The sequence below is a fragment of the Antedon bifida genome, chromosome 2 (assembly GCF_963402885.1).
Source record: "Antedon bifida chromosome 2, ecAntBifi1.1, whole genome shotgun sequence".
In the NCBI taxonomy this organism is placed as follows: domain Eukaryota; kingdom Metazoa; phylum Echinodermata; class Crinoidea; order Comatulida; family Antedonidae; genus Antedon; species Antedon bifida.
In genome coordinates, this window is record NC_136227.1 from 23,508,122 (window position 1) to 23,529,583 (window position 21,462).

Genomic DNA, 21,462 nt, shown 5'->3' on the forward strand with positions numbered 1-21,462 from the left:
TGTCGAGCCGGACCGTCAAACAAAGACGAAATAGTAAAATGTACGTCTCATGCCTATAAATTACGTCAATAAAATAAACTTGAAATTAAGCCCATTCGTTTCTCTGTGCATTTTAATAATTAAACGATCAACTGAAAGTACAGTAACGCTTTATTTAGACAAATAATAATATTTCTCTAATAAAAAAATATAACGTAACAACACGTAACCTATTACGTAAATACAGACAATAACAGTGTTACAGATTCTATTTTTTTAAAATAATAATTATCTTGATAGGTTGGGCCAATCCTGGATGTACTGCAATACCAGGTCAACCCGTGGCCAGGATGGAGCAAGCTCCTATTCCATGGCCTGAATTAAAAAATCAGTTTAATATAGAAGCTACTCGATGAGCAGCGTTTCAGATATTAAGCTGAAAAGAACAGATACTACACATGATCTTAGCCAAAAGGCCGAGAAGCGATAACAATTAAACGAATCTCAACTAGTACCAACAAATGACGACTTGTTGTCGAATCAGTGTGATACATACAATGTAGCTAATGTATACATTCAACCGATGTGTTAAGCCATACCGTTGAAAATGTAAAAGTTTTTACAGAGATTATAGAATAATATAATTAATTTGTAATAACTACCAACATGTTTTTCTTAAACAAAACTGATGACGTCTAACGTTCAATGGTCGTAACACACCGTTAACGTTACAGAACACATTACGTTACGTTGTCAATTTACATAACAATACAGAGTATACATACAATGAAGTAAGTAGCGTAAGGTTTGTCGAACCGGACCGTCAAACAAAGACGAAACAGTAAAATGTACGTCTCATGGCTATAAATTACGTCAATAAAATAAACTTGAAATTAAGCCCATTCGTTTCTCTGTGCATTTTAATAATTAAACGATCAACTGAAAGTACAGTAACGCTTTATTTAGACAAATAATAATATTTCTCTAATAAAAAAATATAACGTAACAACACGTAACCTATTACGTAAATACAGACAATAACAGTGTTACAGATTCTATTTTTTAAAATAACAATTATCTTGATAGGTTGGGCCAATCCTGGATGTACTGCAATACCAGGTCAACCCGTGGCCAGGATGGAGCAAGCTCCTATTCCATGGCCTGAATTCAAAAATCAGTTTAATATAGAAGCTACTCGATGAGCAGCGTTTCAGATATTAAGCTGAAAAGAACAGATACTACACATGATCTTAGCCAAAAGGCCGAGAAGCGATAACAATTAAACGAATCTCAACTAGTACCAACAAATGACGACTTGTTGTCGAATCAGTGTGATACATACAATGTAGCTAATGTATACATTCAACCGATGTGTTAAGCCATACCGTTGAAAATGTAAAAGTTTTTACAGAGATTATAGAATAATATAATTAATTTGTAATAACTGCCAACATGTTTTTTTTAAACAAAACTGATGACGTCTTACGTTCGATGGTCGTAACACACCGTTAACGTTATAGAACACATTACGTTGTCAATTTACATAACAATACAGAGAATACATACAATAAAGTAAGTAGCGTAAGGTTTGTCGAGCCGGACCGTCAAACAAAGACGAAATAGTAAAATGTACGTCTCATGCCTATAAATTACGTCAATAAAATAAACTTGAAATTAAGCCCATTCGTTTCTCTGCATTTTAATAATTAAACGATCAACTGAAAGTACAGTAACGCTTTATTTAGACAAATAATAATATTTCTCTAATGAAAAAATATACGTAACAACACGTAACCTGTTACGTAAATACAGACAATAACAGTGTTACAGTGTGACAGATTCTATTTTTTTAAAATAATAATTATCTTGATAGGTTGGGCCAATCCTCTGGATGTACTGCAATACCAGGTCAACCCGTGGCCAGGATGGAGCAAGCTCCTATTCCATGGCCTGAATTAAAAAATCAGTTTAATATAGAAGCTACTCGATGAGCAGAGTTTCAGATATTAAGCTGAAAAGAACAGATACTACACATGATCTTAGCCAAAAGGCCGAGAAGCGATAACAATTAAACGAATCTCAACTAGTACCAACAAATGACGACTTGTTGTCGAATCAGTGTGATACATACAATGTAGCTAATGTATACATTCGACCGATGTGTTAAGCCATACCGTTGAAAATGTAAAAGTTTTTACAGAGATTATAGAATAATATAATTAATTTGTAATAACTACCAACATGTTTTTCTTAAACAAAATTGATGACGTCTTACGTTCGATGGTCGTAACACACCGTTAACGTTATAGAACACATTACGTTGTCAATTTACATAACAATACAGAGAATACATACAATAAAGTAAGTAGCGTAAGGTTTGTCGAGCCGGACCGTCAAACAAAGACGAAATAGTAAAATGTACGTCTCATGCCTATAAATTACGTCAATAAAATAAACTTGAAATTAAGCCCATTCGTTTCTCTGTGCATTTTAATAATTAAACGATCAACTGAAAGTACAGTAACGCTTTATTTAGACAATTAATAATATTTCTCTAATGAAAAAATATACGTAACAACACGTAACCTGTTACGTAAATACAGACAATAACAGTGTTACAGTGTGACAGATTCTATTTTTTTTAAATAATAATTATCTTGATAGGTTGGGCCAATCCTGGATGTACTGCAATACCAGGTCAACCCGTGGCCAGGATGGAGCAAGCTCCTATTCCATGGCCTGAATTCAAAAATCAGTTTAATATAGAAGCTACTCGATGAGCAGCGTTTCAGATATTAAGCTGAAAAGAACAGATACTACACATGATCTTAGCCAAAAGGCCGAGAAGCGATAACAATTAAACGAATCTCAACTAGTACCAACAAATGACGACTTGTTGTCGAATCAGTGTGATACATACAATGTAGCTAATGTATACATTCGACCGATGTGTTAAGCCATACCGTTGAAAATGTAAAAGTTTTTACAGAGATTATAGAATAATATAATTAATTTGTAATAACTGCCAACATGTTTTTTTTAAACAAAACTGATGACGTCTTACGTTCGATGGTCGTAACACACCGTTAACGTTATAGAACACATTACGTTACGTTGTCAATTTACATAACAATACAGAGAATACACACAATAAAGTAAGTAGCGTAAGGTTTGTCGAGCCGGACCGTAAAACAAAGACGATACAGTAAAATGTACGTCTCATGCCTATAAATTACGTCAATAAAATAAACTTGAAATTAAGCCCATTCGTTTCTCTGTGCATTTTAACAATTAAACGATCAACTGAAAGTACAGTAACGCTTTATTCAGACAAATAATAATATTTCTCTAATGAAAAAATATAACGAAACAACACGTAACCTGTTACGTAAATACAGACAATAACAGTGTTACACTGTGACAGATTCTATTTTTTAAAAACAATAATTATCTTGATAGGTTGGGCCAATCCTGGATGTACTGCAATACCAGGTCAACCCGTGGCCAGGATGGAGCAAGCTCCTATTCCATGGCCTGAATTCAAAAATCAGTTTAATATAGAAGCTACTCGATGAGCAGCGTTTCAGATATTAAGCTGAAAAGAACAGATACTACACATGATCTTAGCCAAAAGGCCGAGAAGCGATAACAATTAAACGAATCTCAACTAGTACCAACAAATGACGACTTGTTGTCGAATCAGTGTGATACATACAATGTAGCTAATGTATACATTCGACCGATGTGTTAAGCCATACCGTTGAAAATGTAAAAGTTTTTACAGAGATTATAGAATAATATAATTAATTTGTAATAACTACCAACATGTTTTTCTTTAACAAAATTGATGACGTCTTACGTTCGATGGTCGTAACACACCGTTAACGTTATAGAACACATTACGTTGTCAATTTACATAACAATACAGAGAATACATACAATAAAGTAAGTAGCGTAAGGTTTGTCAAGCCGGACCGTCAAACAAAGACGAAATAGTAAAATGTACGTCTCATGCCTATAAATTACGTCAATAAAATAAACTTGAAATTAAGCCCATTCGTTTCTCTGTGCATTTTAATAATTAAACGATCAACTGAAAGTACAGTAACGCTTTATTTAGACAAATAATAATATTTCTCTAATGAAAAAATATACGTAACAACACGTAACCTGTTACGTAAATACAGACAATAACAGTGTTACAGTGTGACAGATTCTATTTTTTTAAAATAATAATTATCTTGATAGGTTGGGCCAATCCTCTGGATGTACTGCAATACCAGGTCAACCCGTGGCCAGGATGGAGCAAGCTCCTATTCCATGGCCTGAATTCAAAAATCAGTTTAATATAGAAGCTACTCCAGGGCTGAGCGAACCCACTTGCCCGACGCCCGGGACAAGTGTTTTTTACGGTCGGACAACCACATTTGACGTATCCTCTTGTCCCAGGACAAGCACTTTTGAAATTCAGGAAATTAAAACTAAGAGCACAGAAAACCATGTGCCAACACTTAGCCATGTGCATTAACAAAAATAGCAAGCTTCTTCAAAGCACATTAAACCCAGTGCATTTAATACATCACTGATTGGTCAATGACCTGAGTCACATCATTATAGATTACACGATTTTCTATTTGGGGAGGTAATTAAAACATTTTTGGACCATGCAGTGGTTGAGAAATAGGTTAACTGGGTAATTAAAAAATGCCCAGTTAAAAAGAACCCCCGTAATTAATGGACTCTACCAGGTATTGTTGATGAAAAATACCATGCATCAACATGGAGGCTGTACACACGCGAGGAGGTGGTAGGCCCAGTATTTTCATTTTTCTCTGTACATCGTGCATGGAACGGACAATTGATAAAGTGGTTTCATAGGGAAAAGAGTGTTTTTTATAAATTTACCTGTGAAATGCAACAAGCTATTTTATTTAGTGAATTGGATAATAACAAAAACATCCTCTCTCCGTACAGAAGTTGTAGAGTAGGAGGCCTAACTTCTAGAGTATGGATGGCCTCCTGGGGCCTGAAGAGGAGGTATTTTTCTCTCTCTCCATGGTGACGGTCTAGGCCTAAGCTTTAATTAGTATTGGGCCTAGCCAGCCCTACATTAATTAGGTATTATTTTGTTAATTAATTATGCCTGGACAAAATAGAAATTATTAAAAAAAAAAAAATACCTAGCTAGCCGGCATAGCTGCAGTACTAAAGATCAGTTCACATGTATGACTAGGCTATGATACGTTTGTATTTATTATACTAAATAGACACCACAGTTTTTTTGGTAATTCAATTCTTTTATTTTTTATTTAACTACTATTTATTAATTAGGCCTACAGTACTCGCACTGTTTTGTTAATAAAATAAAACCTAAAAATGACCGTTATTTTTATCAAAATATTGAGCGGGCTAAAAAAGTCTAGGCTAGGCCTATAAACTGCTGAATTTTAAATAGACAATAAACACTTGCGTGACATTTGTTGACACTTGTGTAATTTTACGCCTATTGCGCAATTTTATGCCTATTGCGCAATAAAGAGGGACAAGTAAATTTTTTTCTCGGACAAGTGAATTCCGTGCAGGTACTTGTCCTGGGACAAGTGAAAGAAATTGATATTCCCTCACCCTGTACTCGATGAGCAGCGTTTCAGATATTAAGCTGAAAAGAACAGATACTACACATGATCTTAGCCAAAAGGCCGAGAAGCGATAACAATTAAACGAATCTCAACTAGTACCAACAAATGACGACTTGTTGTCGAATCAGTGTGATACATACAATGTAGCTAATGTATACATTCGACCGATGTGTTAAGCCATACCGTTGAAAATGTAAAAGTTTTTACAGAGATTATAGAATAATATAATTAATTTGTAATAACTACCAACATGTTTTTCTTAAACAAAACTGATGACGTCTAACGTTCAATGGTCGTAACACACCGTTAACGTTACAGAACACATTACGTTACGTTGTCAATTTACATAACAATACAGAGTATACATACAATGAAGTAAGTAGCGTAAGGTTTGTCAAACCGGACCGTCAAACAAAGACGAAACAGTAAAATGTACGTCTCATGGCTATAAATTACGTCAATAAAATAAACTTGAAATTAAGCCCATTCGTTTCTCTGTGCATTTTAATAATTAAACGATCAACTGAAAGTACAGTAACGCTTTATTTAGACAAATAATAATATTTCTCTAATAAAAAAATATAACGTAACAACACGTAACCTATTACGTAAATACAGACAATAACAGTGTTACAGATTCTATTTTTTAAAATAACAATTATCTTGATAGGTTGGGCCAATCCTGGATGTACTGCAATACCAGGTCAACCCGTGGCCAGGATGGAGCAAGCTCCTATTCCATGGCCTGAATTCAAAAATCAGTTTAATATAGAAGCTACTCGATGAGCAGCGTTTCAGATATTAAGCTGAAAAGAACAGATACTACACATGATCTTAGCCAAAAGGCCGAGAAGCGATAACAATTAAACGAATCTCAACTACTACCAACAAATGACGACTTGTTGTCGAATCAGTGTGATACATACAATGTAGCTAATGTATACATTCGACCGATGTGTTAAGCCATACCGTTGAAAATGTAAAACTTTTTACAGAGATTATAGAATAATATAATTAATTTGTAATAACTGCCAACATGTTTTTTTTTAAACAAAATTGATGACGTCTTACGTTCGATGGTCGTAACACACCGTTAACGTTATAGAACACATTACGTTGTCAATTTACATAACAATACAGAGAATACATACAACAAAGTAAGTAGCGTAAGGTTTGTCGAGCCGGACCGTCAAACAAAGACGAAATAGTAAAATGTACGTCTCATGCCTATAAATTACGTCAATAAAATAAACTTGAAATTAAGCCCATTCGTTTCTCTGTGCATTTTAATAATTAAACGATCAACTGAAAGTACAGTAACGCTTTATTTAGACAAATAATAATATTTCTCTAATAAAAAAATATACGTAACAACACGTAACCTGTTACGTAATACAGACAATAACAGTTTTACAGTGTGACAGATTCTATTTTTTTAAAATAATAATTATCTTGATAGGTTGGGCCAATCCTGGATGTACTGCAATACCAGGTCAACCCGTGGCCAGGATGGAGCAAGCTCCTATTCCATGGCCTGAATTAAAAAATCAGTTTAATATAGAAGCTACTCGATGAGCAGCGTTTCAGATATTAAGCTGAAAAGAACAGATACTACACATGATCTTAGCCAAAAGGCCGAGAAGCGATAACAATTAAACGAATCTCAACTAGTACCAACAAATGACGACTTGTTGTCGAATCAGTGTGATACATACAATGTAGCTAATGTATACATTCGACCGATGTGTTAAGCCATACCGTTGAAAATGTAAAAGTTTTTACAGAGATTATAGAATAATATAATTAATTTGTAATAACTACCAACATGTTTTTCTTAAACAAAACTGATGACGTCTAACGTTCAATGGTCGTAACACACCGTTAACGTTACAGAACACATTACGTTACGTTGTCAATTTACATAACAATACAGAGTATACATACAATGAAGTAAGTAGCGTAAGGTTTGTCGAACCGGACCGTCAAACAAAGACGAAATAGTAAAATGTACGTCTCATGGCTATAAATTACGTCAATAAAATAAACTTGAAATTAAGCCCATTCGTTTCTCTGTGCATTTTAATAATTAAACGATCAACTGAAAGTACAGTAACGCTTTATTTAGACAAATAATAATATTTCTCTAATAAAAAAATATAACGTAACAACACGTAACCTATTACGTAAATACAGACAATAACAGTGTTACAGATTCTATTTTTTAAAATAACAATTATCTTGATAGGTTGGGCCAATCCTGGATGTACTGCAATACCAGGTCAACCCGTGGCCAGGATGGAGCAAGCTCCTATTCCATGGCCTGAATTAAAAAATCAGTTTAATATAGAAGCTACTCGATGAGCAGAGTTTCAGATATTAAGCTGAAAAGAACAGATACTACACATGATCTTAGCCAAAAGGCCGAGAAGCGATAACAATTAAACGAATCTCAACTAGTACCAACAAATGACGACTTGTTGTCGAATCAGTGTGATACATACAATGTAGCTAATGTATACATTCGACCGATGTGTTAAGCCATACCGTTGAAAATGTAAAAGTTTTTACAGAGATTATAGAATAATATAATTAATTTGTAATAACTACCAACATGTTTTTCTTAAACAAAATTGATGACGTCTTACGTTCGATGGTCGTAACACACCGTTAACGTTATAGAACACATTACGTTGTCAATTTACATAACAATACAGAGAATACATACAATAAAGTAAGTAGCGTAAGGTTTGTCGAGCCGGACCGTCAAACAAAGACGAAATAGTAAAATGTACGTCTCATGCCTATAAATTACGTCAATAAAATAAACTTGAAATTAAGCCCATTCGTTTCTCTGTGCATTTTAATAATTAAACGATCAACTGAAAGTACAGTAACGCTTTATTTAGACAATTAATAATATTTCTCTAATGAAAAAATATACGTAACAACACGTAACCTGTTACGTAAATACAGACAATAACAGTGTTACAGTGTGACAGATTCTATTTTTTTTAAATAATAATTATCTTGATAGGTTGGGCCAATCCTGGATGTACTGCAATACCAGGTCAACCCGTGGCCAGGATGGAGCAAGCTCCTATTCCATGGCCTGAATTCAAAAATCAGTTTAATATAGAAGCTACTCGATGAGCAGCGTTTCAGATATTAAGCTGAAAAGAACAGATACTACACATGATCTTAGCCAAAAGGCCGAGAAGCGATAACAATTAAACGAATCTCAACTAGTACCAACAAATGACGACTTGTTGTCGAATCAGTGTGATACATACAATGTAGCTAATGTATACATTCGACCGATGTGTTAAGCCATACCGTTGAAAATGTAAAAGTTTTTACAGAGATTATAGAATAATATAATTAATTTGTAATAACTGCCAACATGTTTTTTTTAAACAAAACTGATGACGTCTTACGTTCGATGGTCGTAACACACCGTTAACGTTATAGAACACATTACGTTACGTTGTCAATTTACATAACAATACAGAGAATACACACAATAAAGTAAGTAGCGTAAGGTTTGTCGAGCCGGACCGTAAAACAAAGACGATACAGTAAAATGTACGTCTCATGCCTATAAATTACGTCAATAAAATAAACTTGAAATTAAGCCCATTCGTTTCTCTGTGCATTTTAACAATTAAACGATCAACTGAAAGTACAGTAACGCTTTATTCAGACAAATAATAATATTTCTCTAATGAAAAAATATAACGAAACAACACGTAACCTGTTACGTAAATACAGACAATAACAGTGTTACACTGTGACAGATTCTATTTTTTAAAAACAATAATTATCTTGATAGGTTGGGCCAATCCTGGATGTACTGCAATACCAGGTCAACCCGTGGCCAGGATGGAGCAAGCTCCTATTCCATGGCCTGAATTCAAAAATCAGTTTAATATAGAAGCTACTCGATGAGCAGCGTTTCAGATATTAAGCTGAAAAGAACAGATACTACACATGATCTTAGCCAAAAGGCCGAGAAGCGATAACAATTAAACGAATCTCAACTAGTACCAACAAATGACGACTTGTTGTCGAATCAGTGTGATACATACAATGTAGCTAATGTATACATTCGACCGATGTGTTAAGCCATACCGTTGAAAATGTAAAAGTTTTTACAGAGATTATAGAATAATATAATTAATTTGTAATAACTACCAACATGTTTTTCTTTAACAAAATTGATGACGTCTTACGTTCGATGGTCGTAACACACCGTTAACGTTATAGAACACATTACGTTGTCAATTTACATAACAATACAGAGAATACATACAATAAAGTAAGTAGCGTAAGGTTTGTCAAGCCGGACCGTCAAACAAAGACGAAATAGTAAAATGTACGTCTCATGCCTATAAATTACGTCAATAAAATAAACTTGAAATTAAGCCCATTCGTTTCTCTGTGCATTTTAATAATTAAACGATCAACTGAAAGTACAGTAACGCTTTATTTAGACAAATAATAATATTTCTCTAATGAAAAAATATACGTAACAACACGTAACCTGTTACGTAAATACAGACAATAACAGTGTTACAGTGTGACAGATTCTATTTTTTTAAAATAATAATTATCTTGATAGGTTGGGCCAATCCTCTGGATGTACTGCAATACCAGGTCAACCCGTGGCCAGGATGGAGCAAGCTCCTATTCCATGGCCTGAATTCAAAAATCAGTTTAATATAGAAGCTACTCCAGGGCTGAGCGAACCCACTTGCCCGACGCCCGGGACAAGTGTTTTTTACGGTCGGACAACCACATTTGACGTATCCTCTTGTCCCAGGACAAGCACTTTTGAAATTCAGGAAATTAAAACTAAGAGCACAGAAAACCATGTGCCAACACTTAGCCATGTGCATTAACAAAAATAGCAAGCTTCTTCAAAGCACATTAAACCCAGTGCATTTAATACATCACTGATTGGTCAATGACCTGAGTCACATCATTATAGATTACACGATTTTCTATTTGGGGAGGTAATTAAAACATTTTTGGACCATGCAGTGGTTGAGAAATAGGTTAACTGGGTAATTAAAAAATGCCCAGTTAAAAAGAACCCCCGTAATTAATGGACTCTACCAGGTATTGTTGATGAAAAATACCATGCATCAACATGGAGGCTGTACACACGCGAGGAGGTGGTAGGCCCAGTATTTTCATTTTTCTCTGTACATCGTGCATGGAACGGACAATTGATAAAGTGGTTTCATAGGGAAAAGAGTGTTTTTTATAAATTTACCTGTGAAATGCAACAAGCTATTTTATTTAGTGAATTGGATAATAACAAAAACATCCTCTCTCCGTACAGAAGTTGTAGAGTAGGAGGCCTAACTTCTAGAGTATGGATGGCCTCCTGGGGCCTGAAGAGGAGGTATTTTTCTCTCTCTCCATGGTGACGGTCTAGGCCTAAGCTTTAATTAGTATTGGGCCTAGCCAGCCCTACATTAATTAGGTATTATTTTGTTAATTAATTATGCCTGGACAAAATAGAAATTATTAAAAAAAAAAAAATACCTAGCTAGCCGGCATAGCTGCAGTACTAAAGATCAGTTCACATGTATGACTAGGCTATGATACGTTTGTATTTATTATACTAAATAGACACCACAGTTTTTTTGGTAATTCAATTCTTTTATTTTTTATTTAACTACTATTTATTAATTAGGCCTACAGTACTCGCACTGTTTTGTTAATAAAATAAAACCTAAAAATGACCGTTATTTTTATCAAAATATTGAGCGGGCTAAAAAAGTCTAGGCTAGGCCTATAAACTGCTGAATTTTAAATAGACAATAAACACTTGCGTGACATTTGTTGACACTTGTGTAATTTTACGCCTATTGCGCAATTTTATGCCTATTGCGCAATAAAGAGGGACAAGTAAATTTTTTTCTCGGACAAGTGAATTCCGTGCAGGTACTTGTCCTGGGACAAGTGAAAGAAATTGATATTCCCTCACCCCTGTACTCGATGAGCAGCGTTTCAGATATTAAGCTGAAAAGAACAGATACTACACATGATCTTAGCCAAAAGGCCGAGAAGCGATAACAATTAAACGAATCTCAACTAGTACCAACAAATGACGACTTGTTGTCGAATCAGTGTGATACATACAATGTAGCTAATGTATACATTCGACCGATGTGTTAAGCCATACCGTTGAAAATGTAAAAGTTTTTACAGAGATTATAGAATAATATAATTAATTTGTAATAACTACCAACATGTTTTTCTTAAACAAAACTGATGACGTCTAACGTTCAATGGTCGTAACACACCGTTAACGTTACAGAACACATTACGTTACGTTGTCAATTTACATAACAATACAGAGTATACATACAATGAAGTAAGTAGCGTAAGGTTTGTCAAACCGGACCGTCAAACAAAGACGAAACAGTAAAATGTACGTCTCATGGCTATAAATTACGTCAATAAAATAAACTTGAAATTAAGCCCATTCGTTTCTCTGTGCATTTTAATAATTAAACGATCAACTGAAAGTACAGTAACGCTTTATTTAGACAAATAATAATATTTCTCTAATAAAAAAATATAACGTAACAACACGTAACCTATTACGTAAATACAGACAATAACAGTGTTACAGATTCTATTTTTTAAAATAACAATTATCTTGATAGGTTGGGCCAATCCTGGATGTACTGCAATACCAGGTCAACCCGTGGCCAGGATGGAGCAAGCTCCTATTCCATGGCCTGAATTCAAAAATCAGTTTAATATAGAAGCTACTCGATGAGCAGCGTTTCAGATATTAAGCTGAAAAGAACAGATACTACACATGATCTTAGCCAAAAGGCCGAGAAGCGATAACAATTAAACGAATCTCAACTACTACCAACAAATGACGACTTGTTGTCGAATCAGTGTGATACATACAATGTAGCTAATGTATACATTCGACCGATGTGTTAAGCCATACCGTTGAAAATGTAAAACTTTTTACAGAGATTATAGAATAATATAATTAATTTGTAATAACTGCCAACATGTTTTTTTTTAAACAAAATTGATGACGTCTTACGTTCGATGGTCGTAACACACCGTTAACGTTATAGAACACATTACGTTGTCAATTTACATAACAATACAGAGAATACATACAACAAAGTAAGTAGCGTAAGGTTTGTCGAGCCGGACCGTCAAACAAAGACGAAATAGTAAAATGTACGTCTCATGCCTATAAATTACGTCAATAAAATAAACTTGAAATTAAGCCCATTCGTTTCTCTGTGCATTTTAATAATTAAACGATCAACTGAAAGTACAGTAACGCTTTATTTAGACAAATAATAATATTTCTCTAATAAAAAAATATACGTAACAACACGTAACCTGTTACGTAATACAGACAATAACAGTTTTACAGTGTGACAGATTCTATTTTTTTAAAATAATAATTATCTTGATAGGTTGGGCCAATCCTGGATGTACTGCAATACCAGGTCAACCCGTGGCCAGGATGGAGCAAGCTCCTATTCCATGGCCTGAATTAAAAAATCAGTTTAATATAGAAGCTACTCGATGAGCAGCGTTTCAGATATTAAGCTGAAAAGAACAGATACTACACATGATCTTAGCCAAAAGGCCGAGAAGCGATAACAATTAAACGAATCTCAACTAGTACCAACAAATGACGACTTGTTGTCGAATCAGTGTGATACATACAATGTAGCTAATGTATACATTCGACCGATGTGTTAAGCCATACCGTTGAAAATGTAAAAGTTTTTACAGAGATTATAGAATAATATAATTAATTTGTAATAACTACCAACATGTTTTTCTTAAACAAAACTGATGACGTCTAACGTTCAATGGTCGTAACACACCGTTAACGTTACAGAACACATTACGTTACGTTGTCAATTTACATAACAATACAGAGTATACATACAATGAAGTAAGTAGCGTAAGGTTTGTCGAACCGGACCGTCAAACAAAGACGAAATAGTAAAATGTACGTCTCATGGCTATAAATTACGTCAATAAAATAAACTTGAAATTAAGCCCATTCGTTTCTCTGTGCATTTTAATAATTAAACGATCAACTGAAAGTACAGTAACGCTTTATTTAGACAAATAATAATATTTCTCTAATAAAAAAATATAACGTAACAACACGTAACCTATTACGTAAATACAGACAATAACAGTGTTACAGATTCTATTTTTTAAAATAACAATTATCTTGATAGGTTGGGCCAATCCTGGATGTACTGCAATACCAGGTCAACCCGTGGCCAGGATGGAGCAAGCTCCTATTCCATGGCCTGAATTAAAAAATCAGTTTAATATAGAAGCTACTCGATGAGCAGCGTTTCAGATATTAAGCTGAAAAGAACAGATACTACACATGATCTTAGCCAAAAGGCCGAGAAGCGATAACAATTAAACGAATCTCAACTAGTACCAACAAATGACGACTTGTTGTCGAATCTGTGTGATACATACAATGTAGCTAATGTATACATTCGACCGATGTGTTAAGCCATACCGTTGAAAATGTAAAAGTTTTTACAGAGATTATAGAATAATATAATTAATTTGTAATAACTACCAACATGTTTTTCTTTAACAAAATTGATGACGTCTTACGTTCGATGGTCGTAACACACCGTTAACGTTATAGAACACATTACGTTGTCAATTTACATAACAATACAGAGAATACATACAATAAAGTAAGTAGCGTAAGGTTTGTCAAGCCGGACCGTCAAACAAAGACGAAATAGTAAAATGTACGTCTCATGCCTATAAATTACGTCAATAAAATAAACTTGAAATTAAGCCCATTCGTTTCTCTGTGCATTTTAATAATTAAACGATCAACTGAAAGTACAGTAACGCTTTATTTAGACAAATAATAATATTTCTCTAATGAAAAAATATACGTAACAACACGTAACCTGTTACGTAAATACAGACAATAACAGTGTTACAGTGTGACAGATTCTATTTTTTTAAAATAATAATTATCTTGATAGGTTGGGCCAATCCTGGATGTACTGCAATACCAGGTCAACCCGTGGCCAGGATGGAGCAAGCTCCTATTCCATGGCCTGAATTAAAAAATCAGTTTAATATAGAAGCTACTCGATGAGCAGCGTTTCAGATATTAAGCTGAAAAGAACAGATACTACACATGATCTTAGCCAAAAGGCCGAGAAGCGATAACAATTAAACGAATCTCAACTAGTACCAACAAATGACGACTTGTTGTCGAATCAGTGTGATACATACAATGTAGCTAATGTATACATTCGACCGATGTGTTAAGCCATACCGTTGAAAATGTAAAAGTTTTTACAGAGATTATAGAAATAATATAATTAATTTGTAATAACTGCCAACATGTTTTTTTAAAACAAAACTGATGACGTCTTACGTTCGATGGTCGTAACACACCGTTAACGTTATAGAACACATTACGTTACGTTGTCAATTTACATAACAATACAGAGAATACACACAATAAAGTAAGTAGCGTAAGGTTTGTCGAGCCGGACCGTAAAACAAAGACGATACAGTAAAATGTACGTCTCATGCCTATAAATTACGTCAATAAAATAAACTTGAAATTAAGCCCATTCGTTTCTCTGTGCATTTTAACAATTAAACGATCAACTGAAAGTACAGTAACGCTTTATTCAGACAAATAATAATATTTCTCTAATGAAAAAATATAACGAAACAACACGTAACCTGTTACGTAAATACAGACAATAACAGTGTTACACTGTGACAGATTCTATTTTTTAAAAACAATAATTATCTTGATAGGTTGGGCCAATCCTGGATGTACTGCAATACCAGGTCAACCCGTGGCCAGGATGGAGCAAGCTCCTATTCCATGGCCTGAATTCAAAAATCAGTTTAATATAGAAGCTACTCGATGAGCAGCGTTTCAGATATTAAGCTGAAAAGAACAGATACTACACATGATCTTAGCCAAAAGGCCGAGAAGCGATAACAATTAAACGAATCTCAACTAGTACCAACAAATGACGACTTGTTGTCGAATCAGTGTGATACATACAATGTAGCTAATGTATACATTCGACCGATGTGTTAAGCCATACCGTTGAAAATGTAAAAGTTTTTACAGAGATTATAGAATAATATAATTAATTTGTAATAACTACCAACATGTTTTTCTTAAACAAAACTGATGACGTCTAACGTTCAATGGTCGTAACACACCGTTAACGTTACAGAACACATTACGTTACGTTGTCAATTTACATAACAATACAGAGTATACATACAATGAAGTAAGTAGCGTAAGGTTTGTCGAACCGGACCGTCAAACAAAGACGAAACAGTAAAATGTACGTCTCATGGCTATAAATTACGTCAATAAAATAAACTTGAAATTAAGCCCATTCGTTTCTCTGTGCATTTTAATAATTAAACGATCAACTGAAAGTACAGTAACGCTTTATTTAGACAAATAATAATATTTCTCTAATAAAAAAATATAACGTAACAACACGTAACCTATTACGTAAATACAGACAATAACAGTGTTACAGATTCTATTTTTTAAAATAACAATTATCTTGATAGGTTGGGCCAATCCTGGATGTACTGCAATACCAGGTCAACCCGTGGCCAGGATGGAGCAAGCTCCTATTCCATGGCCTGAATTCAAAAATCAGTTTAATATAGAAGCTACTCGATGAGCAGCGTTTCAGATATTAAGCTGAAAAGAACAGATACTACACATGATCTTAGCCAAAAGGCCGAGAAGCGATAACAATTAAACGAATCTCAACTAGTACCAACAAATGACGACTTGTTGTCGAATCAGTGTGATACATACAATGTAGCTAATGTATACATTCGACCGATGTGTTAAGCCATACCGTTGAAAATGTAAAAGTTTTTACAGAGATTATAGAATAATAAAATTAATTTGTAATAACTACCAACATGTTTTTCTTAAACAAAATTGATGACGTCTTACGTTCGATGGTCGTAACACACCGTTAACGTTATAGAACACATTACGTTGTCAATTTACATAACAATACAGAGAAAACATACAATAAAGTAAGTAGCGTACACACTAAAAAAAAAAGGTGCAAATCTCTACCTAAAAAGGTGCAAACCGATGCAACAATAGCAGCTCCCTTTAAGGTGCACAACTGCACCTTTGACGGAAGGTGCAATTTTGAACCCTGATAAAGGGTGCTATAATGCTCCTTTGGAGTTCACATTTGCACCATATAAGGTGTAATTTTCTACCCTAAAAGGTGCAAACGAAATGCAACAATAGCAGCTCCCCAAAGGAGCAAAATTCAACCTCTAAATAAAGGTGCAACTTTACACCCTAATAAAAGGTTCAATAATGCTCTTCTAAGATTCAAATTTCTGTTAAAAAGGTGCACAAATAAAAATCACTAAAATACAAAAAAATATTGATTAAGCTTGGTACAATTTTATTCAACTTTAAAACATTACATTATTCAATTCAACTGCTGAATTAATGGATGGCAATTACCAGTCTCTGCTTAAATAGAGTGTGGCCATCTCTTCTCAAACCAACTATAGGCCTATTGCTAAAAGTATCTAATGATGACATCTTTGGCAGTATTCTCTTCTTATCCCCATATATCTGAAACAGTTTTCTTGATGTCTGGTTCACCTTTTCCGAACATTTTCACCTGATTATGTACTTTCCTAAAAAGCATGAAATAGGAACGGAAACTATTAATTATATTAATATTATCATTAATATGACAACATCATACAAATTACAATACATTATTGACATTGTTCTGATTTTTAAAGTCAAATTACCTTGTCCACATGCTTCACATACTTTAAAGTATGTTCCTCTCCCTTTCCTCAGCTCGTAGTATAGTAGGCCCTATATACTAGAGTATTACGGTACATGTGGTCACATTTCTTTCTCCTTTTCTGAACATCATCATTGCTGCTGATCAGAGCAGAGGTGCTCTTTCATGTTTAAACTTATTTTATCCCTCCATGACATCATGTAGGCTGTAACTATAATTAAAAATAATGTTTATAATAAGAATTTAATATAGGCCTTGGCCTACTAATACCCAGCTACTGTAATAACTAATATTAATAACTAGGCCCCTAGCCTGCCTAGCTAGCCTAGGCCTATTATTAATTATAGGCCTAGCCGGCTAGGCCTAGGTCTGCTTTTAATTAAGTTTAAGGTCTACCTAGCCTACGGCTAGGCCTAGCTAGCCTATGCCTAACCTACTGTACTAGCTAGACCCAGGTAAGTAGGCTAGGCCTGGTCTAGGACTAGCCCCCGCCCGAGAGGCTACTGTAGGCTAAGTAGGCCTCTAGGCTGCCTACTTTAGGCCTAACCTAGGCCTAGTAGAGGCCGCCTAGATAGGCTAGGTAGGAGGCCGCGCCTAGCCGGCCTGGCCTACCCTCTAGGCCTAGCTAGCCTTATTTATTTAGCTATCATTTTTAAGTTTTAGGCCTAGATCTAGGTTCAGGCCCGTAGTCAGGGGGGGTTTTTATGGTTCGGGCGAACCCCCCCTTTACAGCGAACCCCCCCTTAACCGACTGCGAACCCCCATCCCCGACATCCCCAATACCTCACCACCCTCATCTCTGAAAATCCTCCAAATACGTGCCCCACAATACAAAAGGTTATTTGTAAATTGAAAAATTCGTTAACTCGTTCGTGAATAACTCATACCTTATTGTTAAACAAATGAATTGGTTGCCGAAAAATAATACGAATTTTTGGTCCCAGGATGTAACATGATATTGACGTGAGCTTGGGCACGAACGAATCGTACAAAGGACACCGCTAGACAACCGCGTACCTATTGTTTCGATCACTGGCAGTCAGCATGCATTATATAGCCTTCCGACGTACATCAAAAAATGGAACGCTGCGGTTACCTACAATATGTATGTGTGGCTATGAAGTATAGTGGATTATAGTAAATTTAATATATTACACTATAATATCTATGGTATCATGTACTGTAGTTTACACCTATAGCATTCGATTATTTTTTTCTAGACCACCAGCCGATTACGTAGGCCTACTCAACTGTATCAATACCACCTATTTACATTGATATATTTAGTTTCCTCAACAAATTGCTGTAAATAAATATAGATAGAGCTATCAGGGGCGGTCGCAGGACTATTTTAAGAGGGTTGCCCAAAGACTCCAGGGCTGTAGACACTGAGTATTTGAGCAAGAAAATTGTTAAATGACACCCCTAGATGGCCGCAAATGGTACTCTCGCACGTAAAATTCATGATAATTTTTTTTTCGTTCAATGCGAACGTCACGGGAGTTCTCCGATGAAGGTACTTTTGGTACGGTAATACATTCTAATAACTGTACTCAATTAATGTAAATTAATTATCAATTAATAATTTTAAAAAGTTATACAAAAAATATGAAGCTGTTGCTATAAATATATTGAGCAAAAGGTTAAATTGTATAATTTGGAATTTTAATTCATTTAAAAATGCTAAATAAAGTCAGATGTTAAAACCACCATTTCCAAAAATTCATTTTTATTTATCCACTATAAACTTTACAAAAGTGTTGTTTTAAACCACACTCCAAATAAAACATAGAAAAGAATGATAGGACATTTGCAGAAAGAAGCAAACTTTGCTCTGCTACCGGTATAACACGGTTCAAATTTCGGAACGTCTATAAATTACTACGGAAATTCGGCCTAATATTTACGAACGTACGGAAATGAAGATAAATATGGTACTACACGCATCGGAAATACAGAATACGCACAATTATGATTTGGCCTAAAAATTGGCCTTAGATTATGGAAAACCCCCGGCAAAACGCAATAATTATGGACAAATCGATTATTAGCCTTGGCAATATGCCTAATATTTAAAAGGAATGAATATAGGCTATATTTCGTTTGTCGATGAATTTTTGAATTCATGTATGAATGATTGATCCATTAGAGGTAATCTGTGATGGCTCTAGTAACACTGCTATGCGTGGGTAATTTGTGAATAACGTAGTATGCTACATACACGAGCCTAGATAGGGAAGATCTGTACTGTCGTTCATTGCGAGAGGAGGGGGAAGTCCGGTAATGTGTCATGAAAAATGTAACAAGCCAGAGATGAAATAAAATCACTAACATTTAGCTGATTGTCGTTGTTTTAGTCGTCGTCAGAAGTTTATCGACCGACATCTATTTCTCATGTGTTGAGCGTTTCTTTAATTGAATAATTTTGGATTTTCAGTAAATTGCCAATGGTTTATTCAAAGTCAAACTGTAACTAATCCCTCACTATTCAATCAAAATGTTATTGTTATACTACTATATTGTTGAAAAATGGATTGCGTGACATGAAAATGGATTGATAGTAAAACGTAACAAAGATACGTTCTTGTCTGGTTATTAGGTATTCATGCTCCGATAAGCAGAGGATTATTTTTGTAGCGTTCCATTTAAAATGAAAAGAAATATTTTGGTTGTGAAGGTCGTTTTAACAATAAAAATATCAAAACATTCAACAATAATAAAATGCCCTGCAACTCTGTAACTACTTTATGACTAAGCCTATCAAGTTCCGGGTCCGGATGGATATTGTATACGATGAAATGGAACTCAATTTTAATTTAGTGGCAGAAACAACATTTAGTATGAAATTAAGGCTGTTGCCCGGGCCACAAGGGAAACACCACTGGGTCCGCCCCTGGCTATAATAAGCATTGAATTTGCCTTCTCACCCAAATTGTGCTTTTTTTGGGGGGCTTGTAACTTGAACGCAAAACAAAATACCGAGTGAATGATCAAACAATCGGTGGTGGTTCCGCACACAGAGCACGCGCATCTAACATACGGCGGCAACAAATGTTATCGTGAGGAGGAGGAAAAAAGTACGATCGTTTTGTTCAATCGTAGCATGCTGCATGAGAGTGTTTTTCCGGCCAATTAGAGGTGCCATTTATCATGAATGTTATGTACGAGAGTACCATTTCCGGCCATCAAGGGGTGTCACTAAATTCGCCTCAGACCCCACCCGCGGCGCAGTGACCCAAATACTTATTGTCCGAACCCCCCCTTGACAGATCCTGGCTACGGCCCTGAGGTTTATAGGCCTATATAATAATTAATCTAATAAAAACCACCAAACCACATGCCTATAATAAAGCTTCGTTACTTACTTTTAACAGCTATCGTATCCTACACTGGAGAGGTGTGGGAGCTAGGCCTAGTTTTATAGCCTGATTTTTTGGGCGCAAACTCCTCTCTCTCAATTCAAACTGCATGTTTAACAACCGCACGCGCTTAACATTATTGTTCAATTCCTGTTTCAAATAAATTTACAACAGATGCCTACATTATGATATTAAATATTCTAATAATATTGTCAAATATGAAAGAAAAGTTTACTTATTCTAGACTTAAGCAAACCAGAGTAAATAACCTCTGAAATTCAATATTTTAAAAATTGTTTACAGACATCTTGCGTGCGCATACGGACGGCACGAAAATTGTACAAAAAGGTGCTATTATGCACCTTTTAACTGATGTTAAACCTTATAGGGTGCCCAGTTGAACCTTTGAATTTATCATGTTAAAGGTATAAAACTTTAATTTTCAGTTACAAGCGAACGACTTTCTAATGTTCAGTAAGAAAAAGATTTGTTCGAATTCCGATAGCTGTCCCCACAAACCTATATTATTATTAATCTTTCTTATTTTTGTTTTAACTTACCACAATAATGTCATTCTAAAAAAATTGTCCTTATCATCACCTTTTAAGCTTTTAGAAGCCCTAA

The 21,462-nt window shown here is 34.9% G+C and overlaps 1 long non-coding RNA gene, 16 other non-coding genes and 4 pseudogenes across 17 annotated transcripts; all 21 read right to left on the minus strand.

Moving 5' to 3' along the window:
- Positions 1–275: 275 nt before the first annotated feature.
- Positions 276–467, minus strand: LOC144836361 (U2 spliceosomal RNA). The gene has a single exon (XR_013611212.1). It is a non-coding gene; the product is annotated as a U2 spliceosomal RNA (small nuclear RNA).
- A 594-nt stretch (positions 468–1,061) lies between these two features.
- LOC144836330 (U2 spliceosomal RNA) lies at positions 1,062–1,253 on the minus strand. Its single transcript, XR_013611186.1, has one exon. It is a non-coding gene; the product is annotated as a U2 spliceosomal RNA (small nuclear RNA).
- Positions 1,254–1,848: 595 nt separating this feature from the next.
- LOC144836402 (U2 spliceosomal RNA) lies at positions 1,849–2,042 on the minus strand. Its single transcript, XR_013611248.1, has one exon. It is a non-coding gene; the product is annotated as a U2 spliceosomal RNA (small nuclear RNA).
- Positions 2,043–2,639: 597 nt separating this feature from the next.
- On the minus strand, positions 2,640–2,831 carry LOC144836331 (U2 spliceosomal RNA). Its single transcript, XR_013611187.1, has one exon. It is a non-coding gene; the product is annotated as a U2 spliceosomal RNA (small nuclear RNA).
- Positions 2,832–3,434: 603 nt separating this feature from the next.
- On the minus strand, positions 3,435–3,626 carry LOC144836333 (U2 spliceosomal RNA). Its single transcript, XR_013611188.1, has one exon. It is a non-coding gene; the product is annotated as a U2 spliceosomal RNA (small nuclear RNA).
- A 597-nt stretch (positions 3,627–4,223) lies between these two features.
- On the minus strand, positions 4,224–4,383 carry LOC144836417 (U2 spliceosomal RNA; annotated as a pseudogene).
- Positions 4,384–5,472: 1,089 nt separating this feature from the next.
- On the minus strand, positions 5,473–5,690 carry LOC144836411 (U2 spliceosomal RNA; annotated as a pseudogene).
- Positions 5,691–6,284: 594 nt separating this feature from the next.
- LOC144836334 (U2 spliceosomal RNA) lies at positions 6,285–6,476 on the minus strand. The gene has a single exon (XR_013611189.1). It is a non-coding gene; the product is annotated as a U2 spliceosomal RNA (small nuclear RNA).
- Positions 6,477–7,073: 597 nt separating this feature from the next.
- Positions 7,074–7,265, minus strand: LOC144836362 (U2 spliceosomal RNA). Its single transcript, XR_013611213.1, has one exon. It is a non-coding gene; the product is annotated as a U2 spliceosomal RNA (small nuclear RNA).
- A 594-nt stretch (positions 7,266–7,859) lies between these two features.
- Positions 7,860–8,051, minus strand: LOC144836388 (U2 spliceosomal RNA). Its single transcript, XR_013611235.1, has one exon. It is a non-coding gene; the product is annotated as a U2 spliceosomal RNA (small nuclear RNA).
- Positions 8,052–8,648: 597 nt separating this feature from the next.
- LOC144836335 (U2 spliceosomal RNA) lies at positions 8,649–8,840 on the minus strand. The gene has a single exon (XR_013611190.1). It is a non-coding gene; the product is annotated as a U2 spliceosomal RNA (small nuclear RNA).
- A 603-nt stretch (positions 8,841–9,443) lies between these two features.
- On the minus strand, positions 9,444–9,635 carry LOC144836336 (U2 spliceosomal RNA). The gene has a single exon (XR_013611191.1). It is a non-coding gene; the product is annotated as a U2 spliceosomal RNA (small nuclear RNA).
- Positions 9,636–10,232: 597 nt separating this feature from the next.
- Positions 10,233–10,392, minus strand: LOC144836418 (U2 spliceosomal RNA; annotated as a pseudogene).
- Positions 10,393–11,481: 1,089 nt separating this feature from the next.
- Positions 11,482–11,700, minus strand: LOC144836413 (U2 spliceosomal RNA; annotated as a pseudogene).
- Positions 11,701–12,294: 594 nt separating this feature from the next.
- On the minus strand, positions 12,295–12,486 carry LOC144836337 (U2 spliceosomal RNA). Its single transcript, XR_013611192.1, has one exon. It is a non-coding gene; the product is annotated as a U2 spliceosomal RNA (small nuclear RNA).
- Positions 12,487–13,083: 597 nt separating this feature from the next.
- On the minus strand, positions 13,084–13,275 carry LOC144836363 (U2 spliceosomal RNA). The gene has a single exon (XR_013611214.1). It is a non-coding gene; the product is annotated as a U2 spliceosomal RNA (small nuclear RNA).
- A 594-nt stretch (positions 13,276–13,869) lies between these two features.
- On the minus strand, positions 13,870–14,061 carry LOC144836364 (U2 spliceosomal RNA). The gene has a single exon (XR_013611215.1). It is a non-coding gene; the product is annotated as a U2 spliceosomal RNA (small nuclear RNA).
- A 597-nt stretch (positions 14,062–14,658) lies between these two features.
- LOC144836365 (U2 spliceosomal RNA) lies at positions 14,659–14,850 on the minus strand. The gene has a single exon (XR_013611216.1). It is a non-coding gene; the product is annotated as a U2 spliceosomal RNA (small nuclear RNA).
- A 604-nt stretch (positions 14,851–15,454) lies between these two features.
- Positions 15,455–15,646, minus strand: LOC144836339 (U2 spliceosomal RNA). The gene has a single exon (XR_013611193.1). It is a non-coding gene; the product is annotated as a U2 spliceosomal RNA (small nuclear RNA).
- A 594-nt stretch (positions 15,647–16,240) lies between these two features.
- Positions 16,241–16,432, minus strand: LOC144836340 (U2 spliceosomal RNA). Its single transcript, XR_013611194.1, has one exon. It is a non-coding gene; the product is annotated as a U2 spliceosomal RNA (small nuclear RNA).
- A 743-nt stretch (positions 16,433–17,175) lies between these two features.
- Positions 17,176–20,859, minus strand: LOC144858797 (uncharacterized). The gene is made up of 3 exons (XR_013616661.1): positions 20,845–20,859; positions 17,481–17,690; positions 17,176–17,360 (listed from the first exon to the last, which is right to left on the minus strand). It is a non-coding gene; the product is annotated as an uncharacterized LOC144858797 (long non-coding RNA).
- Between the last annotated feature and the right edge of the window lie 603 nt (positions 20,860–21,462).